Below are 26,742 nucleotides of genomic sequence, written 5' to 3'. Positions count from 1 at the left end.
GGAGCATGCTGCCATTAATGCAGTATCACCTATGGTGCTGCTGCCACCAGAAGCAGTGCCTACTGTGGCATCCATTGGGGGGACCTGTGGTGGTGGTGTTGTGGGCATGCTGGCTGCTGGGGTGCCTGTTGGAGTTCCCTCCTGTGTGCTGTCACTTGATTTGTGCTGCTGCCGTGTCTTGATGCGTGCAGCTGAGGTGGAGGGTCTTTGGCCGTTGGTCTTGGCCCTCTTTGCTGGTGTGCTGGTAGGGGTGTCCTGGAGCTCGTCGTTTGGATCGGACCCTGTGGTGGAGTAAAGGAGGGCGAGCGTTATTAATGGGTCTGTGGGAATTGGAATGGCAATGTATCACATGCATTGGGGTGGTACCTGAGGGTGATTTGGGTCGGGGCCTTGGAGGTGGTTTCATTTGTGTGTGGAGTGAGGGTGCAGTTGTTTGGCAGCCTGCAGTTAGGGTGTGCCTGCTGCACGTGTAGAGGGTGTTTTTAGGATTTTTAATTATTTATGTATTTGATGTGAGTTTTAAAGTGTGCTATCAGGCCTATGTATGTGGACGTTCTCCTGGACATGTGTTCCTGTTGCACTATGTGGGCACGTGGTACTTCACATGATTGGACATTGTGGTTTTGGCATTGTTTTATTTGGGACACCTACCTGAATCTTCGGATGTCTGCACTCCTTTCTCCATCCCTCCGACTCCCTCTATGCTCTCCATTCCAATGGTGGAGGCACAGATTTCTTCCCAGGGGGTCAACTTGATGGGTGATTCCGATCCTCCCCCGGTAGCTGTGGCAATGTTGCGGTTGGCAGAAAGTATGCTACGGACGCGTATCCGCAGGTCGTCCCATCGCTTTCTGCATTGCTGTGGGTTGCGGGGTGCGGTCCCCACCGCACTTACACGCTGTGCCACCAGGGCCCATATGGCCTTCTTGTTCGCAAGTGCCGTCCTGGTCATTTGCGTGGAGAAGACGACGGCAGCATTCTCCTGGAGGGTCTCCGTGAGCACCGTGAGTTCCTCACGGGAGAAGTGGACCTGCCGCTTGCGGTCGCACGCTTTCTTCGCTACTTTTCCCATTTTTCTTGGTTTCACTAGAGTGGATGACGGGTTGGGATGTGTCTCAGGGTAGTATTTTTTATGGTTGTGTGGATTTTGTGGTTTTATAGGTGTACGGCGGGATGTTTCCCGTTCCGGGACCATGCTTTTACTTCCGTTTCCGTATATTTACGGTCACCGTACTTTCCGGTTGGCGCTCACTGCGGTGTCCGCTGTGATGGGTGGCGGTATTGCACCTAGGGCGCCGTACGGCGGCGGTGTGGGCCGTTTTGGGGTCATTTCCGCCATCGCGGACTTTGCACTTCCGCCATGGCGTGGTGCTTGTGCCCGATGGGTCGGAATGAGCCTCACTTTGCTCCATCGTGCAATGGCGGAAACGCTATTTACGCTATGGCGGTCCGGTCGGTTGATTTCCGCAAGGGTCATAATGAGGGCCAATAACACATATAACCCAAGAAAAAGGTGAACAGGGCAAGGATATGGAGGCCCTGTCCCTCCAATGCATTTCCAGCATCACACAGTATGTGAGCGTAGAAATCCCATGATACAAAGTCTGCTGATGTAATGACTCATAGTGTTGGTATAGTCTTGCACTGTGGAAAGATATCCACAAGGATGATGTTTTCCTTAGACTTTATAAACATTGATTCAGTAGGAACTGTCAATTGCTTCTCCTTTAAACTATTGCTTCTGAATCATTCATTTTTCACTGTGTTGAAATTGCGGCCTGTTGTCTAGTTGTTTTTGATTCTGCTGTAGGTGTTCTTCCCCTGTCACTACTGTGGCTATATTAATTTCCTTCTTGTTATTGTGTGGTTCATTCATTTGATCTGCTTTGAACGACCCCAACTCGTCCATGCTGCTATTCTTAATGTGCGTTACCATTGAATCTACTGGCTGTTCCAAAAACTAGCTCTTTCCCATCATCTGTAGTCGTCAAATCCCATAGTTCTCTACTGTCCTGGTCCTTTGGGGCTCAGGTCTTTTCCTTTGACTTTTGGACTCTTGGTTTTATTTTTTGTCTCAAGACATACTGGCTGATTCCAATATCACTAAATCCACACATTTGGATTCTCTTGCCAGGCTCTTCTGACCACTTTTGCATGTGTATTTCTTTTTTGGGCTTGTTTACCATTTCCCCTTTTGCTTGCGTTTTGCTTGTCTCTTATTGGGACAACTTATCTGTTTTGACACTAGGTGATTTTCTACTTCCAGTAGTTTGAAATTCTTTATTCTCAATGTGTAGCAGTGCACCAACAAATCTGAAAAGCATGCATAGCTAATTAGATCTCCAGTTAATTCAGCATATTTTAGACAGTAGGCATTCCACAGAGGTATTACACATATATATGTCCGGATTTCTTAGGTTCAACCTCTGCCTCAGTCAACACTATCCACGCTCTGGTGAACTCCTGCCAAACTCCACTAACTCTAGCTTGCTCTCCTTCGTGGAGCGAGTGGATTTTGTAATGAGTGGAGGTGGGCATGCTCTCACAATTGTGTGCTCCTGTTGTATCATACTGAGAACAAAATCTATCTCGCCTAGTGTTTCACTGAATCATCAAACCCTCAGAAAGGTAAACATGTCTCCACTTCTTTCCACAAGTATAATTTGTAACGAGTTGAGGAGAGCATGCTCTGGCAACTGCGCTCTTTTGTTTTGTCGTACTGGGAACTGTCTCTATCGCCAAACGTTTCTCCGAACCACCAATTTCCTGGCAAGCTCAACTTGTCTCCACTTCATCCCACGAGTAGAATTTGTAATGAGTGGAGGTGGGCATACTTTCACAAATGTGTGCTCCTGATGTCTCATAGTAGGATCGCAGTCTCACTTGCCAAGTGTTTCTCCAAACTACCAAAGGCCTGGCATAATCAACCTGTCTTCACTTCGCTCGATGTTCAGATTTGGTCATTTTATTTCATGAGTGGAGGCGGGTGTGCTCTCAGAAATGTGCTCTCCTATTTTATCGTACTGGGAACACAGTCTCCTGCAAAGATGTCTCAGAAATACCAAATTCCAGGCAAATTCAGCTTATCTCCACTTTGTTCCATGAGTAGAGTTTGCAATGAGTGGAGGCAGGCATGCCCCTGCCATTATGCTCTGCTATTTTGTCATCCTCGCAACACAATTCCTCTTGCCGAGTGCTCATCCGAACCACCAAACACCAGGCAAACTATACTTGTCTCCACTTGGTTTAGGTCTTGTAGTGCTAACTAGCAACAATGGAAACACACCTTTGAGTGATAAATTATTTGATGTTGCATTTATATCTATGTAAGTGTTATTATCTAGCACACCAACTTGCCTAATGGGAGGCATCAAGGCTCTAAGAGAAAGCCATAGAGCAAACCAGCATACCCAAACCAATTATCTAGGAACATCCAACTCTTTAAGTTGCATATAAAAGTATGATGCTCATTCGTAGTATGTAACAGAAGCGGTAAATAATTTCAAAGCTTTGATGCTTAATCAACAAAATACAGACCACCCAATTTGTGGCATTTGAATTTGGGCATAGTCAGTAGATGGGCCAACATGGATCTAAGATGTCTTCCATATACCTAATGGCAGAAACTATTCCTAATCAGTATATGCCTTCCTTTAAATAATGCCTTGTGTCCAAAACAGAATTCTTTAAATTCCACCCTTTTGGCCACTGTGAGCCAGTGCAAGGGGAGCAGTGCAGATGAGATATGATCTTGCCGCTTAATGTGAAAAAACAGCCGGTTGCCACATTTTGAATATACTGGAGTTTACCCAGAGATTTCTTGGAAGCCCCAAATAGATGGAGTTACAATAATAAATCTGTCTGGCTATAAAGGCATTCATTAAGTGGATCTTCTCTGGAAATGTAAAATAACTCAGGAATATTTAAGAATTTTAAGTTGAAAATAAACTACTGGTCACCTTTCTGATTTGTCCATTCAGAGATAGGTCCGTATTCAGCGAAGATTATGCATCAACAATGAAGGCTCTGAACAGGGACCCAGCGCAGATGACCAGAGGTCCCATTCCTTAAGAGATTCTTCTCCTGGCATGTTGGATTTACTAGATTTTCAGATAAGAATTTCAGTCTTTTTTTTGTTCATTTGAAGATAGTTAGAGATCATACAAACTTTCAGTTTTTCAATGCAGAGTTTAAACTGATCAATGAGGTTGTTGTTGGTATTCCCAAGGTGAAGGATGAGATTGTGTTTTCAACATATATAACAAATCTTATTAAAGCCTCATACTTAATCTGCCAGTGGTTTCATATATAAGTTGAATAAAAGCGGGCTAAGGGATGAACACGGCAGGAACCCAACAAATAATATTTCTCATTGTTATTTGATAAGGAGAAAGGCAAACTGTCTGCTTCCAATTGGACAATATTGATCAAACCCATTCCAATTCCTAACTCTGCAACCTGAACTCATAAATAAGTTTTAAAAGAACATTATGGTCTACCATGTTGAATGCTGCTGATAGGTCTAAAAGAATAAGAACGTCTTTTCCACCAACATGCACCCATAGATTTAAATAGTCCAATGCTGCTAATAGTACTTTTTCTGTATTGTAACTTAGTGGAAACCAGTCTGGATTTCACAAAGCCATCTGGCTTCTTCCACAAAGGTTTCTAATTGTGAGGTTTTCTCTTCCTCAAAGGAATTTATTTACATACTAGTGTACAGGCGCATGTACATGGGCCAAAGTCAGGTTTTCAATGACACAGTAGGACCACTATCAATCCTAGCCCTAAAGCTCCCTCTAGCGATGAAAACAGGCAAAGCTACTGGATCGGAAAACATACAGGGACAAACATACATCTGGCCTTTTATTATATTGTTAGATGGTAATTGAGAGATCAGGCGGTAGTAAGCCAGTACAGTGGGGTCTAAAGAAGGTATTTTTAACAAGGGAGTGACTGCTGCTATTTTGGGCTGATCAGGAATCTTACCACACTACAGTGAGAGATTGATAATAAAGCAGAGATCTGAAATCTTAATGAATTGCTTCAAAATGTTGGCAGGGCAGGGAATTAAGGGTGATGCTGTGGTACAAAAAGTTTCCATCACCTTCAGCAGGGACAATTCAGTCACAGTTGTAAAAGATTAAAAATGGAAACTGGCTGCAACACATCTCGAACCTCTCCACACAGTGGAAGAGCCTCCACCCTACCACTGAGGAGAACGCAGATCAAATGATTTTAATATTATCTTCAAAAGAATTGCGTTAGATCATCACAAAAGATGGGCAAGGCCAATACTGTATGGTTCAGAGGGGACGCAGTGCGGAGCTCAATTAATACTTTCAAATGTTCTTTACTTCGATTTGAGCTATTGAAAAATCTGTTGAATGAAGTTGGCACATTTTGCCTGTCTTAGCAATCGCTTATAAATGTGCAATTGGCGAATATATATCAGCCTGAATTACTCATCCCAAAACTTCCCCCAAGCCCTATCTAATTTCTGAGTAGATTGTTGGACTCTCTCAAGTCAGCATTATACCAGGATGTACTGCTGTTGTAATAATTTGTTATTTGATATTGTTTGGAAAGGTGCAAAGAGGTTCCCTATATGCATGATCGAGTCGTCAAATGCTATAAGAAGCTCAGATATGTCCTGCAAATCTGGATGCTTTACTGGTGCATTATGTTACTCTGCAAAAAGGATCGGAACCTTTTCCACAGATAAGATGGAACATTTACATCTCAAAATGTTCATTTGTCACCATGCATGGTCATACACCTGATTGGGAATCTTAATATTGAATGGAATAAAGACATGATCGGACCACAGGACAAATAACAACTCCCCATCTCATTCTGATTGGAATTTCCTAAAACACAATTGATAATGGGTTCCGCTGAATGTGTTGCCTACTTCGCAAATTGAGCTTGCCCAAGATCTGACAGACCTTCCATCAATTGTGACAAATGGATAGAGTTCTGGTCAAGGTGAATGTTAAAATTGGCAAGAATTACCAGGCATGAAAATAAAGGGAAAGTTTGTGCCATGCTATCTACAAATTGTTCAAAAAAAGGAGCTGGATAATTCAGTGGGCGATACACAATTATCAGGTCAACCAATGTATTGTTATTTAACAAAAAGACTTCAGCATCTGCCACTATAAGTGCAGATTTTGTAAGGATATGTAACAAAATGTTAAAAAATATTGCTACTCCAACCACGGTTTTCACCAACTGATTATGGCAGTGAGCGGAAAATCCCTTAGGAAAGAGATCATTTAGAGCAGGCAGCGATGACTCAGAAAGCTAGGTTTCAGGGACAAAAAGTAAATCTAATTGATGATGTACTAAAAGATTGTGGATGAAAACATATGTTTTACTGCTGATCTTGCATTCAATAATGCTGCATATAGAGTCAGGCTAACAGTTTCCTGACTCAGACTAGAATTAGATCATTTCAACTGGTCCTTGCAATGCACCACATCACAAGCAAGAGTAGGTTAGATTTTTCTGTCGTCAATGCCATAAAGGGACCAAGTGCCCACCGGCTGGGGTTCCACTGCAAAAGACATTGCCCTTGGTGTCAAAATAGATTCTAAACTATTAAATGAGGGGTGATTGAGAGCTTGTTCCTTGCTGCTTTCAGTATCGGTATGCCTTCTAGCGTTCTGGACAACTTTGGATGGTTCATCCTGTTCATGGTAGTCTATAGCTGTATTGCTTAGGTAACAATTAAAACCTGTATTTATAACAATCTCTGTTAGGTCCTCTATAGTTCCCCAATCCACTAAACTATCAGCCAAATTAACATTTGACTCATGCAGAGATATTAGGGTTCCCTTTCCACTAAGAAGCAGGTCCACTTGAGCTAGATATAAGTATTTAGAAAAGATGGAGCCAACCCATGAAGCAGTAAACTGCTGTTTTATTCCCTTAAAGGGCTGCAGAGTGGTGGAAGTACCGGAAAGGGTCCTGCAGTTTCGGCTTAATGGACAAGTGGCTCCACCAAAATAGCTGAAACTGGAGGTCAGGTGAAAGCCAAATACATGCGAAAGGGGATTGTGAGAAACCAGAAGGTGTCTCACCCACTAGTCCCTGTGGATCTCCCTCTCAGATGGCCAGGGGTGGACCAGTGCTGAAGAATCGCCTGGGTGAAGGGTCTTCAGGGAGTGGGAGTGGGACACTGGATGGCGAGATGCAGTATCCCTCCCCCTGCAACACCTTTACCCCTTCCTACCAGGTAGGATACGTGGGAACTTTACCAGCCCCCTACCACTTCCCTTCACAAACACTTCCACACTGACAGCTTGCTCTGGGAGAAAACAGACTCACACCCGAGCAGTGTACCTGATATGTCCCACTACTTTGGGCAGGCAAAGTCAGGCAATTACTGACAATCACTCACACCTGACCATTAAACTTCCCCACACGGATAAAAGGTGGAGCACTAGAGCACACTCTGAGCAAGGCAAAGCACATGAAGGAACAGCAGTTTCGAGTTGGCAGCTGAACAAGGGGAGAAAGACGGCAAACCAAGAAGGGTTCGCAAGGAGGGAAATACCCTAGACCTTTTCGGCAAGAAAGCGCTTCTTTCAAGAAACCTTTGAGTCAGAAAGGAAAACAGACTGAAGAATCCTGCATTGTGTGTCAGAGATACTGGAGGCCTGTCTGCATAACTGACCAAGGCAGAGAGAAGAGCAGCCGCTGTGGTATCTTCCTTGGCTTCCAGAACAAAGAAGCGCCAGAGAGATCAACACAGCCAGTGAGTTTGAGGGGATGATACAAGACCGGTCTGTGGGGAAATCAAGGTTGCAAGCAGCAACATTGTATAACGAGCACTGGACCAAACGTTGTTAAATGGGTGTGATGAAAGAGGCGAGTGAAGCTAAACGATTGATGAATGTTTGAACTTGAGAAAGAATTATACGGTACCGTTGACAGAGGGGTCCGGCGCTGTGTATGTGCTCAATCAAAGGTCTCTCTACGGTATCCCGCCAAGAAATGGTAGAAACGAAAGTAGCAGATTGTTCAGTGAATCGAAGTAGTCCTGCAATGGTTTAAGCAAAACACATCGCATATTCGAAAGAGAAAACTGTAGAAAGTGAGAGTACATTGTCTGAGCCCGAATGAGGGAGACCAAATGTGAATATTGTGAACAAAGGATCCGAGCCACAACGAGGGCGATCCATGGTCTAAGCCCAAACAAGGGAGACCAAGTGCGAACATTGTGGTAAAAAGGGGCCAAGTCTGAGGAGAGAGACCCATGATGAATGCTGGGAGCGAGAACCTATGCATATGAAGATCCTGATAAGAGTGGAACTTAGATGTTTGTTTGTTTTATGACAGGCCCTCTGCAGTAAGAGACTGTTATTGGAAAAGAGGCTTTGACAGAAGGTCTTGATACCTTTGCTTGGAACTGTATCCTCGTGGCAGAGAAGCCAGAGTGTTTTCGAAGCTTGAATGCACTGCCTTGTCCCGTGCTGAAAATGTGGGGAAGGGAAGCCAACTGACAAACCGTCCTGACATATTATTTCTTGAGCACTTTTCTTTTTGCATACACAATTGTCCCACACCCTGTGTTTAGGAGTAAGGTGTTACCCTCACCTGGTCTCTGCGGAGGCGCTGGGCACGGTCACAGCCCTCCCAGGGGAGGGACCTCTCTTGTCTGGCTTTTTCCTCTGCACCTATGTGGATGGTTGCGACGGGATAGCGCGATTCCTGCGTGAATGTAAGGGGATTGTAAGTATGCAGTTTATGGCCCTGACCCCCTCTTCAGACCTCTTCTACCAAGATATGCCTTCCAGGGGATGTGCTAACTCTGGAGGGCTCACCTGTTGAATGATAATGGCGGGCTCTCCGTCCTGCCGCTTCTGGCAGGGGCGCTTGTCTATTGGACCAAGTTCCTTCACTGGTCCCTTGTCGTGGTAACCCAGGCCGGCTGTGACTAGTCCACTTCTCTTGCTAGTAAGTGTTTCCCTTTTTTCACTCGCCTGCTAGTCTTTCGACTTTTCGCAATTGGATTGGTAAAGTTTGTTCTTACTCTAATGTCCGTTAAGTGTGTAATGTCTCTTTCACTGCTCTTTCTCCATGCAGGTGATGTTGTGGTTCCAGCGGTCGCTGCAGAGGTTGAAGCGGTACTGGAGATAGGAGGAGAGTAGTTACGATGGTCTGGTAACTGGTAAGTAACCTCTAGGAGTGCGAGTGGGTATTAATTGCAGCGCGACCCAAGATTACGTGTCGGTAGTTGTTCTAACCTTGTTTTGTCTTCTTTTCAGGAATTCGGCTTTATTGGAATGAAGACCGCGTGTGCTGCGGCGTCTGGATCAAGCTCTGCGTGTTGCCTGAAAGATGGTCTGCTACCGTGTAGATGAGTGCCGGAGTCCAGGTAAGCAAGCAGTTGCAGCACAGGATTCAACAAGTTAAGTCTGTTACTGGTTCTGGCGGCAGTGAGAGTCTCGGTGCACGGAGGTGCAATGTAAAGTGAAGCACCGGCCTGAAGGATGGAGCAGCTTATGTAGATGAGCCTCAGAAGCCATGCCCACCAGCTTCAGCCTGTCTGCCACACCCTGCCACTCCCTGAGTCAGCACATGAAGACCCAGCCTAGGGAGCCACGCCCCAGTAAAGTGCACGTCTGGAATAAAGGCTCTCAGCACCTGGAAAGTTCTTCTGAAATAAAAGCACTCCTGCACTGAAGTATGTTCCTGCTCACTTCTTTATATGAGCCTGGTGCCAAAGGTGCCAGGACTGAGTCCAGCCAGGGCCCCTGTGTCTATGAGTCCCAAAGGGACATGAGTGGGACAAGCAGCCCATTGCCCCATCACTAGATGGTGTGGTTTGTGTGTCCTGGGACCTGTGGCCATGACATAAGGATTGGCAATAGGTTTATTAGTATAGGCCCTTTTATTTGACAGAAACTTGACTAGGACTATATTATTATTATTTGATGGCCGTAGTGTGCTCCCATCCTTAGATTTAGCATTAGATAGGCATTCAATTAACCCATTGAAGTTCAGTAAACACCCTTGAACTGTGATCACTTGTGCCTGTCTTCACTGTTTGATACCATGCCTTCCTTACATGTGGTGGTGTCAGAAGTGGGATGTGACTCAATTGAGACAAATTAGGGGACCCTAACATTCCAGAAACTTAGTCACAGAGCCTCAAATCCCTCTCCTGCCACGAAATAATCTGTAGGCTTTGACATTTGTAACAGTAGAAACACAACTATCCCTCCAGGGAAGAGAGGGATGGTTCCCACAGACTTAGTCCTAATACCCCCTGGGTGTTGTTATATAAGACTAGCCCCAAAATCTGTCCAAGCCTGGAAGTTTCGTCTGGATGTCCTAGCAGGTGTCATAGATCTCGACTTCCGGGGAGACATAAAGGTTCTCCTAAAGAATCATGATGAAACTCCATTTGAAATACGCTGTGGGGACAAAATTGCACAGGGAATTCTTGGGAAGGCTCTATTTCCCTGTTTGAGGAAGAGAGTGAGCCAGAAGAAACTGATAGAGGTAGCTTAGGCTTTGGAGAGGCTGATGAACCACCAATCCCTGAGGCAAAGAGGGAAGAGGAACTTACCATCCACCCTGATTTAGCCTTCGGCCAGCGAAATGATCCAGCACTCGCAGAGGCTTTCGTACAAATAATTCCTGAAGGAAAAGGACAAGAAAAGGGGAGCCCTATTTTCTTCCTGAAACAGGGATTAATGTATGGAAAGGAAACCTCCAGAGAAGGCCTAGTAAAGTTAATTTAGTAATCCCCAAAATCCAATGTAAGATCGTGTTAGAGATTGCGCACCCTCATTTGACTTGGGGACATTTAGAACCATCTAAAACCCAAGCTCACATCAGTGGGACTTCTACTGGCCTGGTATCCATGCAGACATAAGGAACTTCATCCAGACATGTGAAATATGCCAGAAAACCAGTGCACATATTCCCTTACATGCCCCTCTAAGCACCTTATTAATCATAGAAGTCCCCTTCTCCCGTATTGAGATGGATATCATTGGGCCATGGAAACCTCTAGACTGGGTATGTGCCCTTGTAATTGTTGATTATGCTACCCGATACCAGAAGGCGTTCCCCAGCGGAATAATACAACCCAACAGATCTTAAAACATCTTCTACCATCCTTTTCTAGGATTGGTATGCCCAAGGAAATTCTAACAGATCAGGGATCTAATTTTATGAGCAAACTGATGAGTGGGGTCAAGGATTTACTATATATCTCCACCTTAAGAATCTCAGTTTACCACCCCCAAATGGACAGATTAGTCAAGAGATTTAAAAAAACCATTAAGATGATTTTGAGAAAATTGGTACATCAGGATGGAAAGCACTGGGATAGCATCTTTCCCTGTGCCCTATTTGCAGTGAAAAAGACCCCTCCGGCATCCCCCAGTTTCTCTCCTTTTGAATTAATTTACTGTAGAGAACCATGGGAAGAAAGATAAAAGGCGCCTATTGCCTTTTCACAAACAGCTACCCATTGCAAGAGCATATGAACCTTGTCTGAAATCTAGTCTACACTCACATGGAAAACGCTCAAGCCCAACAGAGGTCCAACAAGAAAGTAAATTTAAGATCCTTTTCAGTAGGACAAAAGGTATTAGTCATCTTATCTACCTCTGAAAATAAACTTGTCTTAAAGTGGCATGGGCCATATGAAGTACTAGATCAAACAGGGACCTGTACCTATAAAGTAGCCCAACCTGATAAGAAGCAAAACACCCCTCTTTACCATATACATCTCTTAAAGGAGTGGAAAGAAAATCCTTCCACTGCCTCAACCTCGATATTATTTTGTTTGATACCCGAGGAAATAGATCATTCAGAGCTTATTCCCCAAGAACTGCCTAGAAAGAAGCAAGAAGATTTAAACAACCTGGTCATGGCATTCCCCGAGGTATTCTGCAAAAAACCAGGGAGAGTATATGGTACTTATAATTATATCAGAACTCCAAAGGGAAAAGTGGTCCATTTAAAACCCTATAGACTACCAGAAGCCCAAAAACCAATAGTGGTATAGGAAGAGAAAGAAATGCTGAAGGCAAACATTATCAAGCCTCTTCCAGCCCATGGTCCTCCCCTATTGTATTGGTAACAAAACCTGATCTTTCTTGGATGTTTTGTATAGACTTCAGACAGGTTAAATCCATCTCTGCCTTCAATGCCTACCCTATGCCGTGCATCGAAGAGTTAATAGATAAACTCAGAAGTGCCATCTTTCTATGGACCCTAGACTTAACCAACGGATATTGGCAGGTCCCTATTCAGGGACCTGATAACGATAAGACAGATTTCTCAATGCCCCTGGGACCATTCCAGTTTAAAGTCCTCCCTTTTGGCCTGCATGGAGTCCTAGCCACTTTTCAACGGCTTCTGGACAGGATATTACAGCCCTACTCTGATTTCTGTGTGGCTTATATTGACGACATAGTAATTTACAGTAAGATTTAGGAAGACCATTTTTTCCATCTCTTTACTATTATCAGTAACCTCAGAGAAGCCGGCCTAACTACCAATCCATCTAAATGTAAGCCGGCCCCATCAGCCGTGAAATACCTTGGCTTCTTTGTAGGGAATGGCAGTGTACAGCCCCAACGAGAAAAAGTGAAAGCCGTCCTAGATACCCCAACCCCTAAGACCAAGAGAGACCGCAATGCATTTCTAGGATTCATTGGTTATTACCAAAGGTGTATTTCGTATTTCTCGAATAAAACAGCTAGGTTAACTGGCAAATTAAATAACACTGAACCCTAGTAGATTCATTGGACTGATTAGGACAATATCTGTCACAACAACTTAAAACAAACCTTGTGCCAGAACCCAATCCTAAAGGTGGAAGATTTTTCAAAGAAGTTTGTGTTACAAACTGATGCCTCTCTCACAGGGTTCGGAGAAGTCTTATCACAAATCTGTGATGGATTAGAACATCCTATCCCATTTACTAGTCGAAAACTATTTCCTCATGAAAAGAACTACTCCGTATTGGGGTTACAGGCCCTTGCCATCAAACGGGCACTCACCCACCCAAGATGCTATCTTTTAGGAAGGAAGTTCACCCTTGTCAGAGACCACTCACTTTTAGTATGGATAAGCCAACAAAAGGATTCTAACCCTCAAGTCATGCGATGATTGTTAGACCTGCAACCCTACTGTTTCACTGTGGAGTACCGAAAAGGCAAAGACCAGGGCAATGTCGATTTCCTTTCCCAGTTTCACTGTGAGACAGATACGACTACATCGCATAGGGCATGGGTATGTAAGAAACCAGGAATTGTCTCACCCACTAGTCCCTGTGGATCTTTATCTCAGGAGGCTAGAGTATGGTATAAGGAGCTCATGTTGGCAACAGTAAAGAGAGACACAAGTGATCACAGTTCAAGGGATTTTATTAAACCATATAGGTAGGTTGGAAACACGCCTGAACTAAACTCTAATCTAGGTGGGGGCAAGCAACGACCATCAAATAATAATAAGGAAATCCTAGTGCCGTCTTATCAAATAAAAGGGCCTATACTAAAAAAAATAAAAACTATTGCCAATCCTTAAAACTAATACAAAAAGAGTGTGGGATAGTGTTCATAAGAATGAAGAAGTGTTCACAAATGATAAGTCAGGATGTAGTAGCCGGGTCTCCCTTCCTGAACTTTTCAGCATGGGAAAGGTGGGACTCTTGAGCACAGCACACTGTTGAGCTTTTCCAGCACGAGAGTACAGTTCCGTTCTTAAGTATCAGGATCTTTGGTGGTTAAGTCTCTTTTCTACCAAAAAAATGTCTCTCGTCTTCGAGGACCTGATGTGTTAAAAAGTAACAAACAAAACATTTTTTTCCGTATGTACGTTGGGGATGACTTTTCACCCCTGTATCCCCATCTTCTGTTTTCAGATCCTTCTCGAACTTTAGCCTCCATCTGTCGGGTTCACTATGGCTTTTTCCTAAACAATTTCACCTGTTGCATTCAAAAGACTTAATGTCCTTTTAGACAATCCACTGTGGACATCCCTCTGTTGGTTTCACTCTTGTCAACACAATGTTCATTGGGGCATCATGCTTGACCCCGTTCTGCAAGAATTCCTCTGTCAGGCTCACGTTTGCCAGCCTCACAGTTCCTTCTACTTTCTCACTACGTGCAATTCAATGCCCTTCGTTTGCTTATTACTTGTCGGTCAAAGGCTTTCGACTGTACAGGGAGTTTTGCTAGACCCCTGTATGACCACTTTGACCTTTTCCTTGCGGCTCTCCCAAGGCCTTCTGGTATCGGTAGTTTCAACAAATAGGGGAATTAACCAGAGTCTCTTGAGTGAGCACCCGTGCGGTGCCGGACCCTTCTTCAGCTGGTTTTCGCCTGAGGTGTTAACAGATCCTTCATTTTCCCTTAATTTGCCATTTGCAACTTTCTTTCAACACAGTTCGGTTTCTTATCAGCTCTCCTTTCGACTTACTGGCTGTGATGAACCGCTTGGCTTTTCTAGTATTTGGAGTTAAGGATGGTACTGCGGTAGCAAGTGTCTTTCCCTGTCCTGGTTATCAGTGTAGGAGGGCTCTGTGTACCGTTGACATCTGCTGCAACACTAGCTGGCTATTGCTTGTGGTCATATGATTCCTTTCACTGAGGCTTTGTGGGTATGGCTTGAAAAGGGCAGGTTGCTCCTCTACTTTTCGCCCCTTCAGTTCTCATGCCCTTTCACCTCCTCTTGAACTGCCGCATTAGGATAGCTGTCTCATCGTGTGGTTCACCTTGCTCGTAGTGTGCTCTTGTGCTCCACCTTTTATCCCTGTGGGGAAGGGAAAGGGCTGTCAGTTATGTGTGATTTTGGTCAATTGCCTGACTTTGCCTGACCCTTGTGTTGGGACATGTCAGGTAAACGGCTCTGGTGTTAGTCCGTTGTCTTTCGTGTCATGAGATAGTGTACTTGTCGGGAAAGGTGGGGGTAGAGTTTCTGGGTATCCAACATGATAGGATGGGGAAAAGGTTTTACAAGAAGGGGAAAACCGCGTCTCACCCATCATAGTCCCAGTTCCAGACGACCCCCCATCCCGCAATTGTCCACCCCCAGAAACTGTATCCAATAGCGATGGCCGTTTCCTGGCCACCAGGATGACAGATTCCCGGGGACTAGTCAAGGAGTCAAGGAGACACCTTCAAGTTTCTTACACACCCTGCTGCCATGTGATGTAGCCCCATGTGTTTCATAGGGGAACCGGGAAAGAAAATCTGCATTTCCTTGGTCTTTTCCTTTTCAGTGTTCCACAGTGAAACAATAGGGTTCTAGGTCTAGAAACCATCGCATGACCCCTGTGTTGTAGTTGTTGCATTGGCTAATCCAAACTCGGCGTGAGTGATCTGTAACGAGTGTGAGCTTTGGATAATGACCCACTTGATGTCCGGGGCCTCTAGTTCCAACACAGAGTAATATTTTTCATGCAGGAACAGCTAGCGACTAGGAAATAGTATGGGGTGTTCCAATCCATCGCAAACCTGGGACAAGATGGCTCCTAACCCTGTAAGGGAGGCATCTGTCTATAATATGCACTCTTTAGAGAAGTTGACTACCTCAGGATTGGGTTCTGGCACAGAGTTTGTTTCATGGTGTAATAGCATATCTCATCCTCGTCATTGCTATACATTTTCTGGGGTTCGGCATTCTGAAGTTTATCTGTTAGGCGGGCTGTTTTGTCCGAAAGGTTGGGGATGAACCTACGGTAATATCATATTAACCCGAGAAAAACTCTAACAGCGCTTTTGGTCTTGGGGGTTGGTGTATCTAAGATGGCTTTAACCTTCTCATGTTGGAGCTGTACATTCCCATTCCCTACGAAGAAGCCGAGGTATTTCATGGCTGACTGGGCCAATCTAAATTTAGCTGGATTAGCATTTAGGCCAGCTCTTCTGAGGACTTTCATGTTGGCATAAAGATGGAATAGATGTTCCTCTCAAGTCTTACTATAAATGACGATATCGTCAATATAAGGTCCGCAGAAATCGGAATAGGGTTGTAGGATTTGATCCATGAGGCATTGGAAAGTGGCTGGCGTGGTGTATAACAAAAGGGAGGACGTTGAATTGGAACAGTCCGACAGGCGTTGAAAACACTGTCTTTTCCTTATCTGGCCCATTCACAGGAACTTGCCAGTACCCTTTGGTTAAATCTACGGTAGATAGAAAGGTGGCTGCTCCCAGTTTCTCAATAAGGTCATTGAAGCAAGGCATGGGATATGCATCGAAGTCCAAAATGGCGTTAACTTGATGGAAATCTATGCAGAATATCCAGGAACAGTCAGGTTTAGTGACCAACACGATAGGAGAGGACCATGGACTTTAAGAAGGCTCGATAAAATTGGCTTTCAACATTTTGTTGACTTCCTCAATCACTATCTGTTTACGGGTTTCTGGGAGTCTATACGGTTTTAAATAAAGCACTTTACCTTTAGGTGTTCTAATATAGTGGTAGGTGCCTTTTACTCTTCTGGGTTTTCTGAGAATACATTGGTGAATGAGTCAACCACATCTTTTACATCTTCTTAGTTTTGGATAGATAGCTCAGTAGGAATTAAGTCAAAGTTATCTATCTCTTCGGGAACCAGACAGGTTAGTACTTTGGCATGGCTAGCTGTCAGTTCTCTTTCCACTCTTTCAAGAGATTTACGTGATACAAATGGACCTTATGTTTTCTGTCTGGTTGGGCTACTTTATAAGTGCAGGTTCCCGTTCGGTGTTCTATCTCATTGGGTCTGTGCCACTTGAAGACAAGTTTGTTTTCTGAGGTGGGTAAGAGACCAGTACTTTTTGTCCTGTGGAGAATGATCTTAAGTTCTCCTTTTTGTCATAAGTGGATTTTTGTTGGCGCTGGACCTTTTCCATATGAGTACAAACTAAGTCTCGAACCAATTTCATATGTTCTTGCATTCTGGTGGCGGTTTGCGAGATGGGAATGAGGGCCTTCTCATTGTTCTTCCCTGGTTTCCCGCAGCATGTCCAGGGCACCTCTGGGCTTTCCACCATAGAGCAGTTTGAAAGGAGAGAAACCTGTGGAAGCCTGAGGGGTTTTCCTTACTGCAAATAGTGCCCACAGGATAATACGATCTCAGTCTTTTCCATCTTTATCTACCAATTTTCGTAAAATTTGCTGAATCTTTCTACCAAGCCATCGGTTTGGGGATAGTACACAGAAGTTCGCAAGGTGGTAATGTGGAGTAGCTCTTTGACTTCTGCCGTAAGCTTACTCATAATATTCGAACCCTGGTCTGTTAGTATTTCCCTGGAGAAATACGGTACAAGGTGTTTAAGGATCTTCTGTGTGTTATTATTTCGCATTGGGACTGCTTTGAGGTATCGGGTCGCATAATGCACAATTACAAGACATATTTATTACCTAGTCTGGATGTCTCTAGAGGTCTAATTATGTCCATACCGATTCTTGAAAAGAGGACTTCTATGACCAGCAACGGGTTCAGAGGGACAGGTAATGGGATGTGCATGCTGGTCTTTTGACACATTTCGCACTGTCTGGATGAAGGTCTTTGTATCAGCTTATATACCTGGCCAGTAAATTTTCCCACTAATATGTGCCTGGCTTTTAGATTGTCCTAAATGCCCCTGGTAAAAAAGGAATGCGCAATCTCCAGGACAACCTTTCTGTGGCTCCTGGGTATTACCAACTGTGTTTTTACTAAACCTTCCGTAGATGTCTCTCTTCTATAAATCAATCCTTGTTTTAAGAAGAAAAAGGGACGTCCCTTCTCTATGCCTTCACCTTCCAGAATTGCTTGTAGAAAAGCTTAAGTGAGAGCTGGATCATTTAGCTGGGCAAAGACTAGTTCGGAATAGATGGTGGGTTCTTCTCCCTTACTTTCTTTGATGTTAAGAGATTTATCATCTTCCCCAAAGCCCAATTGACCTCTTTCTAGTTTATCTGGTTCACTTTCTTTAAATTGAGGAAATAGAGCTCTTTCCAAAATTCCCTGGGCAATTTGATCTCCACGACGTACCTCAAAAGGGATCTCACCATGATACTCTAAGAGAACCTGCACATCCCCCAGAAGTCGGGATCAATAACGCCTGCTAACACGTCTATCCCAAACTTCCACGTTAGGCCAGATTTTGGGACTGGTCTTGTGTAGAACCCCAGAGGGGTTATCAAACCCAAGTCTGTAGGAATCATTCCTCTTTTTCCAGGGGGAATAATAGCTTCCCTACTGCTATAGATATCCAACCCTATTGATTCATTGGTGGCGATGGAAGTGTTAGAAGTTCTCTGACTACGTTTTTGAAATTGAAGGGTTACCCAATTAGTTTCAATTGAACCACATCCCACTTATGACATTATATTTAAGGACCTCATGGTGGAAACAGTAAAGACAGACACAAGTGATCAAAGTTCAAGGGTGTTCATTAAACTGTATAAGTAGGTTGGAAAAATACCTAATCTAAACCTAAATCTAACATGGGAAAAAGCTACGGCCATCAAATAATAATAAGGCATTCTTAGTGGCATCTTGTCAAATAAAAGGGCCTATAATAAAAAAAAAAACTATTGCCAATTCTTACAATTAATACAAAAAGAGTGTGGGATAGGGTTCTCAAATGATAAGTCAGCATGTGGTAGCTGGGGGTCTCCCTTCCCCATATTATGAGCACAGGACAATGCAGGACTCCTGTGCACAGCACACCCTTGAGCTTTCCCAGCACTAGAGTACAGTTCTACTCTTAAGTATCAGGATCTTTCTACCAAAAAAAGTCTCTTGCCTTCGAGGACCTGAAGTGCTAAAAAATAACAAACACAAGGTTCTGTTCCGTGTGTACTTTGGGTGATGACTTTTCACCGCTGGATCCCGCTCTTCTGGGTTCAGGTCCCTCTTGAATTTTAGCCTCCCTCCGTCGGGTTCACTATGGCTTTTTCCTAAAAATGTTACCTGCTGCATTCACAAGTCTTAATGTCCTTTTAGACAATCCACTGTGGACATCCCTCTGTCGGGTTCACTCTTGTCAACACAATGTTCATTGGTGAATCATGCTTTGCCCCATTCTGCAGGCATCCTTCCATTGGGTTCACGTTTGCCAGCCTTGCAGTTCCTTCTACTTTCTCACTATGCGGGATTCACTTCCCTTTGTTTTCTAATTACTTGTCGGTCAAAGGATTTCGACTGTACATGGGGTTTTGCTAGACCCTTGTATGACCACTTTGACCATTTCCTTGTGGCTCTCACAAGGCCTTCTGGTATCGGTAATTTCAACAAATAGGGGAATCAACCAGAGTCTCTCGAGTGAGCACCCAAATGGTGCTGGATCCCTCTGCAGCTGGTTTACCCCTGAGGTGTTAACAGTTCCTTGATTATCCCTTAATTTGCCATTCACACATTTTTTGTTCAACACAGTTCGGTTTCTTATCGGCTCTCCTTCCAACTCACCGGCTGTGATGAACCACTTGGCTTTGGAGTCAAGGACTGTACCACCGTAGCAAGCATCTCTCCCTGTCCTGGTTATCAGTGTTGGAGGGCTCTGTGTACCGTTGACATCTGCTGCAACACATGCTGACTATTGCTTGCGGTCTTATGATTACTTTCACATAGGCATCGTGGGTCTGGCTCAAAAAGGGCAAAGTCGCTCCTCTCCTTTTCACCCCTTTGGTTCTCGCTGCTTTTCTCCCCCTCTTGAGCTGCCAAGTTGGTATATCTGTCTCGTGTACGGTTCACCGTGCTCATAGTGTGCTCTTGTGCCCCACTTTTATCCCTATGGGGAATGGAAAGGGCTGTCAGGTGTATGTGATTTTGGTAAATTGCCCGACTTTGCCTGACCCTTGTGTTGGGACATGTCAGTAAATGGCTCTGGTGTTAGTCTGTTGTCTTTCGTGTCATGAGAAAGTGTTCGTGGCCAAGAAACCAGACTGAAAAATCCTGCATTCTGCGTCAGAGATGCCAGAGGCCCTCCTGCATAGCCGACCAAGGCAGGGAGGAACAGTAGCTGGTGCGGTATCATCCTTGGCTTCCAGAACAAAGAAGCGCCAAAGAGATCAACACAGCCGGTGAGTTGGAGGGACTGATCTAATACTGGTCTGTGTTGAAGTCAAGGTTCCAAGCGGCAACATTATATAATGAGCGCTGGAATGAACATGGTTAAACGTGTGAGATGAAAGGTGCGAATAAAGCTAAACGACTGATGTTTGTACTTGAGAAGGAAAGATATGATACTGTTGACAGAGTGGTCCGGCACTGTGAATGTGCTCAATGGAAGGTCTCTGTAAGGTATGCTGCAATGAAGTGGTAGAAATGAAAGTCGAAGATTGATCTGTGAATCGAAGTGGTACTGCAACAGTTTAACCCATTGCACATTCAGAAGTCTTTGATTTTGATATCATGAGGAAACCGTAGAAAGTGAGACTACATGGTCCGAGTCCGAACCAGGGAGACCAAATGTGAATATTGTGAACAAGGGATCCGAGCACGAACGAGGGATATCCATGGTCCAAGCCCGAACGAGGAAGACCAAGTGCGAACAATGTGGTAAAAAGGGGTCCAGGTCTGAAGGAGAGAGACCCGTCATGAATACTGGGAGCGCGAACATATGCATATGAAAAACCTGATAAGAGTGAAATTTGATATTTGGTTGTTACCACAGGCCCTCTGCAGTAAGAGACTGTTATTGGAAAAGGGGCTTTGGCAGAAGGCCTTGATATCTTCGCTTGGAATTGTATACTCGTGGCAGAGAAGCCAGAGTGTGTGCAAAGCTCGAATGTGCTGCCTTGTCCCGTGCTGAAAATGCAGGGGATGGAAGCCAACTGCTCAACCGTCCTGACATATTATTTCTTGAACACCTGTCTTTTTGCATACACAATAGGAAATAGGTTTATTAGTATAGGCCTGTTTATTTGACAGAGACTAGACTAGGACTGTGTTGTTATTATTTGATGGTCGTAGCTTGCTCTCATCCTTAGATTTAGGATTAGCTAGGCATTCATTCAACCCTTTGAAGATCAATAAACACCCTTGAACTGTGATCACTTGTGTCTGTCTTCACTGTTTGACACCATGCCTTCCTTACAGGATAGACAACAAAACAAGGCCTCACAGTTCCATTATAGCATAATTTAATCAGGTAATGCAGTGCTAACAAGGCATGGTGGAATCGGCCCTTGTAGTTATATCTGGGCATAATGTATTGCGGCCTTGAAGTGATAACGACATTAATCAGTCTGTGCATTGTTAACTGGGAACATTAGTCTCATGCTTTTCAGTACTACATGGACATAATAGAATGCATCTGTGCAGTGTTAACTGATGTAATGGAATCTATGCTTGGAGGGCAAACTGGGAAATGTGTGCTATCTGGGCATGCGTGATTCAGGCATTATAGTGCTAATGGGTATACTGGTATCAGCCCTTGAAGGGTAACTGGGAATAATGGAATCATATGTTGCAATGTAAACTGGGCATAATGCAATTGGGTGTTTCTGTCATAAATTGGTGTAATGGAATCATGACTTGCAGTGCTTCTTAGACATAATGGAAAGTGGCCTTTCAGTTCTAACTTGGCATATTGGAATCTGACCTTGTTGCACTACCTTGGCATATTGGAATCACAGTCTTATGTACTAACTGAGAACTATTGAATCGCACCTTCAAGTGCTAGCTGTGAATAATGGAATATGGCCATGATATGCTAAGCAATGCATTCAGGCAAATCTGTGCTAAGTGTGAATAATAACAAGTAACAATACAGGGCTAACATGAAATACCTAAATGTGGCCATAGTGTATTAGAATGGCATATTAAAAAATCATCATGATGTCCTTTGGGAGCATAGCTAGGTGTTAGTGGCTGGGCATGCGATTGCAACATTTGACATGTGGCGTGTGAGCATATCATTTAAACATCTGGCAAACTACTGTCTGTGTCAATGCCTACTGTTTCTAAACCATGTAACACACTTAGGAGCCAGGGACGTCAGTTAGGGGTCACAACTGCGAACCCTGAGGTCTCCCTTGCTACCCCTGTGGTCACCATAGCTACCCCAAAAAAAACACTTTTTTAAAAATGCAATGTCCTGGCCTCTGGCCAGCGCCATTGGCTCTTTGCTTCTGGAGTGGCTGGCTTTCTTGTTCAGGACTCTAAAATTTTATTTTTTTAAAACAGGGGTTTTACAAGTCTAACACTTCAGCAGTGACCCTGAATAAGAAAGAATAGGAATACCAAATAATGTTTCTTTCTTTAATTCTATACAATAATTGCTAGACTCATTAAAGGTTTATTTCTGGCAAACTTCAGGGGGTGAGTCAACGATTTAGTCTGTTTTTAAACACCTCAACTCAGCCTTTCATCCTTCTGAGGTCGATGAATGAGTACCAACAGAGGTTGGGTGATAATGTATTTATATTTGTTCTATATAAAGCGCTTAAGCGTAAGTACTATATAATAACACATCATTATCATTTGGCCATGGACGTCTGCTTGCATTCACAGTAATTTGGTAATAGGGGCCTATACACACTGATCGTAACAATCCATTCTTGTATGAAATGCATATCGCATTATAGTGATATCGTGACCATATTTTTCGTAGTGTACTTAGGAGCAATGCTATGTGATGCCACTTCCTGTTGTGAAAGGTTGTGTTCCATCGCCTCCCGTGATATCACTTCGGCTGGGGTCAAATGACATCACTTCCTGTGATGTCATCAGAGGTCAAGGGTCGCGTGATGTCACTTCCGCTAGCCCAGGCGTTTTAGTGAAATGACGTCCCTGTTAGGAGCCTTCGCCATCTCAGATCAGCATGAGACCAATCTTTCCTTGTAGGGTTTTATGTTGAAAGCAGTTTTATAACTGACTTTCAAGAGGCCTCCAGGGGATTGACTCATTTTAAGCTTTCCGTTTTCGACTACAAGCTTTTTACCTGTCTCTGGATTCAAATCTATTACCGAGATAATGTAGTATTTAACAGAGTCATTTTGATTGCTCTCAGCACTAAGCTTTTTCAGAGTTCTATTCATTTTGTAAAACATTTGGTTTTGCTGTATCCTTCCATGGGTGCATTTTATTTAAATACACAATAGAAGTGTGATATAATTTGTATAATGCATGTTCTGTTCCAGGAAATATCCAAGAATAGCTACAGTACCGGCTTGCAACCTGGGCCTCATGCATGCAGCCTATACGAACCTGATGAGCTTGATATTAACAGTGAACTGACTCCCTGTGCCAACTGGTTCCTTTCAGGCATACCAACTTTGCATGAACTCTGTGTGTCCGAGAATGTGTACACAACAGCACCAGGGCACATCCAGGGGACATTGTATTAATCAGCCTAAAAACTTGAGCTGGCATCACATCATAAATGCACAGAATCGATCACATACATACACAGTTTCAACCTCATCAAAATGCACAGCATCCTAAATAAAAAACACTAACATTTTAAAAATATCTTGCTATGCATTATATATACCAAACATAAAGGAACGTATTTCTAAAACGTCTCTCTATTCATCCAATTTTCAAGCAAGAAATGTGACACAGAAAAGACAACAGCAGGGATACAGCGTGCATTTACACAATATCTCTACATCTCTCATTTTATTTCATGATTTACAAAGAGATTTTATGATTCAGTCGATATGTATCACCATACAGAGAACGCATTAAAAGAAAATATTGCAGAATTTCTGTATCTCTTTCACAGAAGGGGAAACAATAATTTAAGGGCGAATCCATGTTTTTTTGGTTCTATGTGAAAATGTCCCCGGGGAAATGCAGTCATGTGAAAATGTAGTCAGCAAAAAGTGGTTTTAAAAAATGTAGTCATTCAATACAAAGTGTGAAAATGTTTCCAGTAATAAGGTCACCAAAAAAAGCTATTTTTAAATACACAAAGGTACAATGCTGTAACACTAAATAGGACTCAACCTCTAACAAAACCTTCCCAATCATCCTAACTCCATTGCTAAACTTTCCCCTAACTCTAATAACAACCTTTTATCCGATCCTGAACTCTCACAGAACACAAACCCTTCAGTATTTTATTGGCATATAACTGAATGTAAAATAAATAGAAAATGAACCGTGAACCTCCAACCCCATCACCAGCTCTCCACAAATTACATAGCCATTGCCTTAACCAAAACCCTTGCTGTAATACTAACCTTACCCTAACAGCAACTCACGTACCCCAATGCTTACTTTACCCTAATCATCCTATGCTAACATCACCAGCCCTTCCAACCTCTGTGTTACTTTCTTTAAGACTGACCCAAACCCATATCCTAACACTTACCCTGACACTTAATCTACCCTAACCACTAGCCAACCCCCAAAATATTTATGACGGCTGGGCACTAACAACCTCTGAAGAGGGATCTATGCAGCTGGCACTTCTAAAGCACCCCCCACCCGGACCGAGTTGGTGTGGCCTCAGAGCACTGGGGAGGAGAGTGGCGCTACATCATCTTGGCAGATCCCCACAGGCATAGGCACTTCCATGTTACAGTAATCAACCCCGACAGCCTCCCGTGGTACCCAAAAGTAGCCAGCAAGCACCAGGAGTGGTGCTGTATCGGGGTCCGTCTGGCTGTACACATGCACGCTAAAGATTTGGGGTATTTTCAAGTATGCAGAAAACCCCCAGACCATCAATTACAGTAGGTTGCGATCCTTGCCAGGGGGCCTTTACCTCCCCTCCTGTTGGGGGCATTGTAAGGTGACATTACCAATAAGCAGGATTAAGTGCAGGTGTCTCCTCCAGTTCACAGTTCAAAGATTGTAACCTTAGAAGAGGCACTCCATCTTATGCAGTCTGCTGGACTGCAGTGTTAGAGGCCCTCTGTCGACAAGTAAAGGTGCATTAATGATCACCAAGATCCAGGGAGAAAAAGAATGCACATTTTGAAGGTCCCTTCACTAAAAATACATGTGCACTGACTAGCAGTCAAACCAATTTGACAATAGACTCTTGCTATTATCTACTACTCCATCAATCTGTGCCTAACGGTGATGGTGGCATGAAGATCTGTGAAGAGAGTGAAGCCAATAAAAGCATTCTGGTCGGTACAGAAAGGACATTCACAATAGTGTAGAAGGGCGGAGAATGAAAGGGCATACTGAAGAGTGTTCTGGAAGAGAGTGGAACAAATCCTCCTCACTCTTCAACCTTAACCAAGAAAGTTCTTCCAGAGTGTTTAGTGTCATTAAAGGAAGACCTAATTCTAACTCTGAAACAAGAAATCCAAAATGCCACTACTGACATATGTACAACTCTAGCTGAATTATTCCCCAGAACGGGTATATAGACACTAGACACCTCTGTCCATTCCTTATGGGAAGATATTAACTATCTTCAAGGAGAAGCAGCTGATGTGAAACAACATATGGAACTCCTGGTGACCACCATTAAAGATTCGGAAAATCATCACTGACCTGAGAGTCATAGGGTTAAAGGTATCCTGGAATATATGGAAAGGCCAAATCTCAAGAGAAGGATGACCGCAATGTTCGAGGCGGTCTTCCTTGTGATTGTAAATAAAGGAATACCTCTGGAGAGAATAGTAAGAGTGGACCCAGTTCACCATAGCCCCAAACACAACTGTGCGACATAATTGTGAAATTCCATGCCTAAAATACAAAGAGGACATACTACCAGCGTCCAGAGAGAGGGGAACTATCACCTACGAAGGACTGCCACTGCTAATATTCCAGGACACTGCCACTCTCACCCTGCAAGAGAGAAATTTGTTCCGAGCAGTGACAGAGAAAGCGGACATGAACTATAAATGCACTTTTCTGGTTATTTTGAAAATGGAGCAGGTCAGGTGCACTACAATTGAGGAGACGGTGGTAGTCATGGATATCACCTTAGAGCAGGAGGAAATCCCACTGAACAACCTGGGAGCAGATGGAAGAGTTCCACCCCAGAAATGATCAAATAGGTCTGGAAATGTGAAACTGGTGGCTGCTGTGGAATCCGTTGGCCTAGGTTGAGGATCGGCCCTTGCACATTCTGGTTTCCGATCTGACAGATATATCTAAACTGAAGGAGTCTCTTTTGGTGCTGAAATCAGGCTGGCATATGCATGTAAAAATGGCAAACTTGGACTGTTGATTTCTTATTGCCCGTTCTTTCAGCTGGGGGAGGAGATCAAGTTATGTGGGTTGGACGATATTTGGAGGCTTTCTTCTCATGTGGGGAAGGGATACTCCCTGATTGTTTCATGACATGTTTAATTCCACCAATATTCCCTATGGGAAAGGTAATTTGTGTTATGTTTGGTTGTTCATTTTTCCAAAATGTATTGGTGCCACTATATGAGGAAAGATGAGAGGAACTAGTAGTTTATAATGGGTTTTATGTACTTACCACAGGTTGACTTTTAAGAATATTCTGACATCTTTGAGGTTTTTAGTAGTAGAAAAGTCCCCAAGAGCTGCCATATTTTTTGTCAGAATTCAAGAATGTATCCTAAATGCCGAAGGACTAAACCACCCTAACAAGAGAGTCCCACTGCTTCAAAAGAGTGAAAGACATGCAAACAGATGTGGAATGTCTTCAGTCAAGGCACCACTTGTTATGTGATACTTTAAGACTGAATTCAAGACTGTGCTCCCTACAAAAAATTAGCCAAGGATATAAAAACTTCAAACTGGAATCAGTATATCCCTATCTGGCGGCGGACAATAAAGAAAACAAAGAAAAAGAAAGACTGCAGAACCAATCGGGACCAACCAGAAACAGGCGAAAAATGGTGTCC

The sequence above is a fragment of the Ambystoma mexicanum genome, chromosome 4q (genome assembly GCF_040938575.1).
Source record: "Ambystoma mexicanum isolate Mex_15411 chromosome 4q, UKY_AmexF1_1, whole genome shotgun sequence".
Taxonomy (NCBI): Eukaryota; Metazoa; Chordata; class Amphibia; order Caudata; family Ambystomatidae; genus Ambystoma; species Ambystoma mexicanum.
This window is presented reverse-complemented; position numbering follows the sequence as displayed.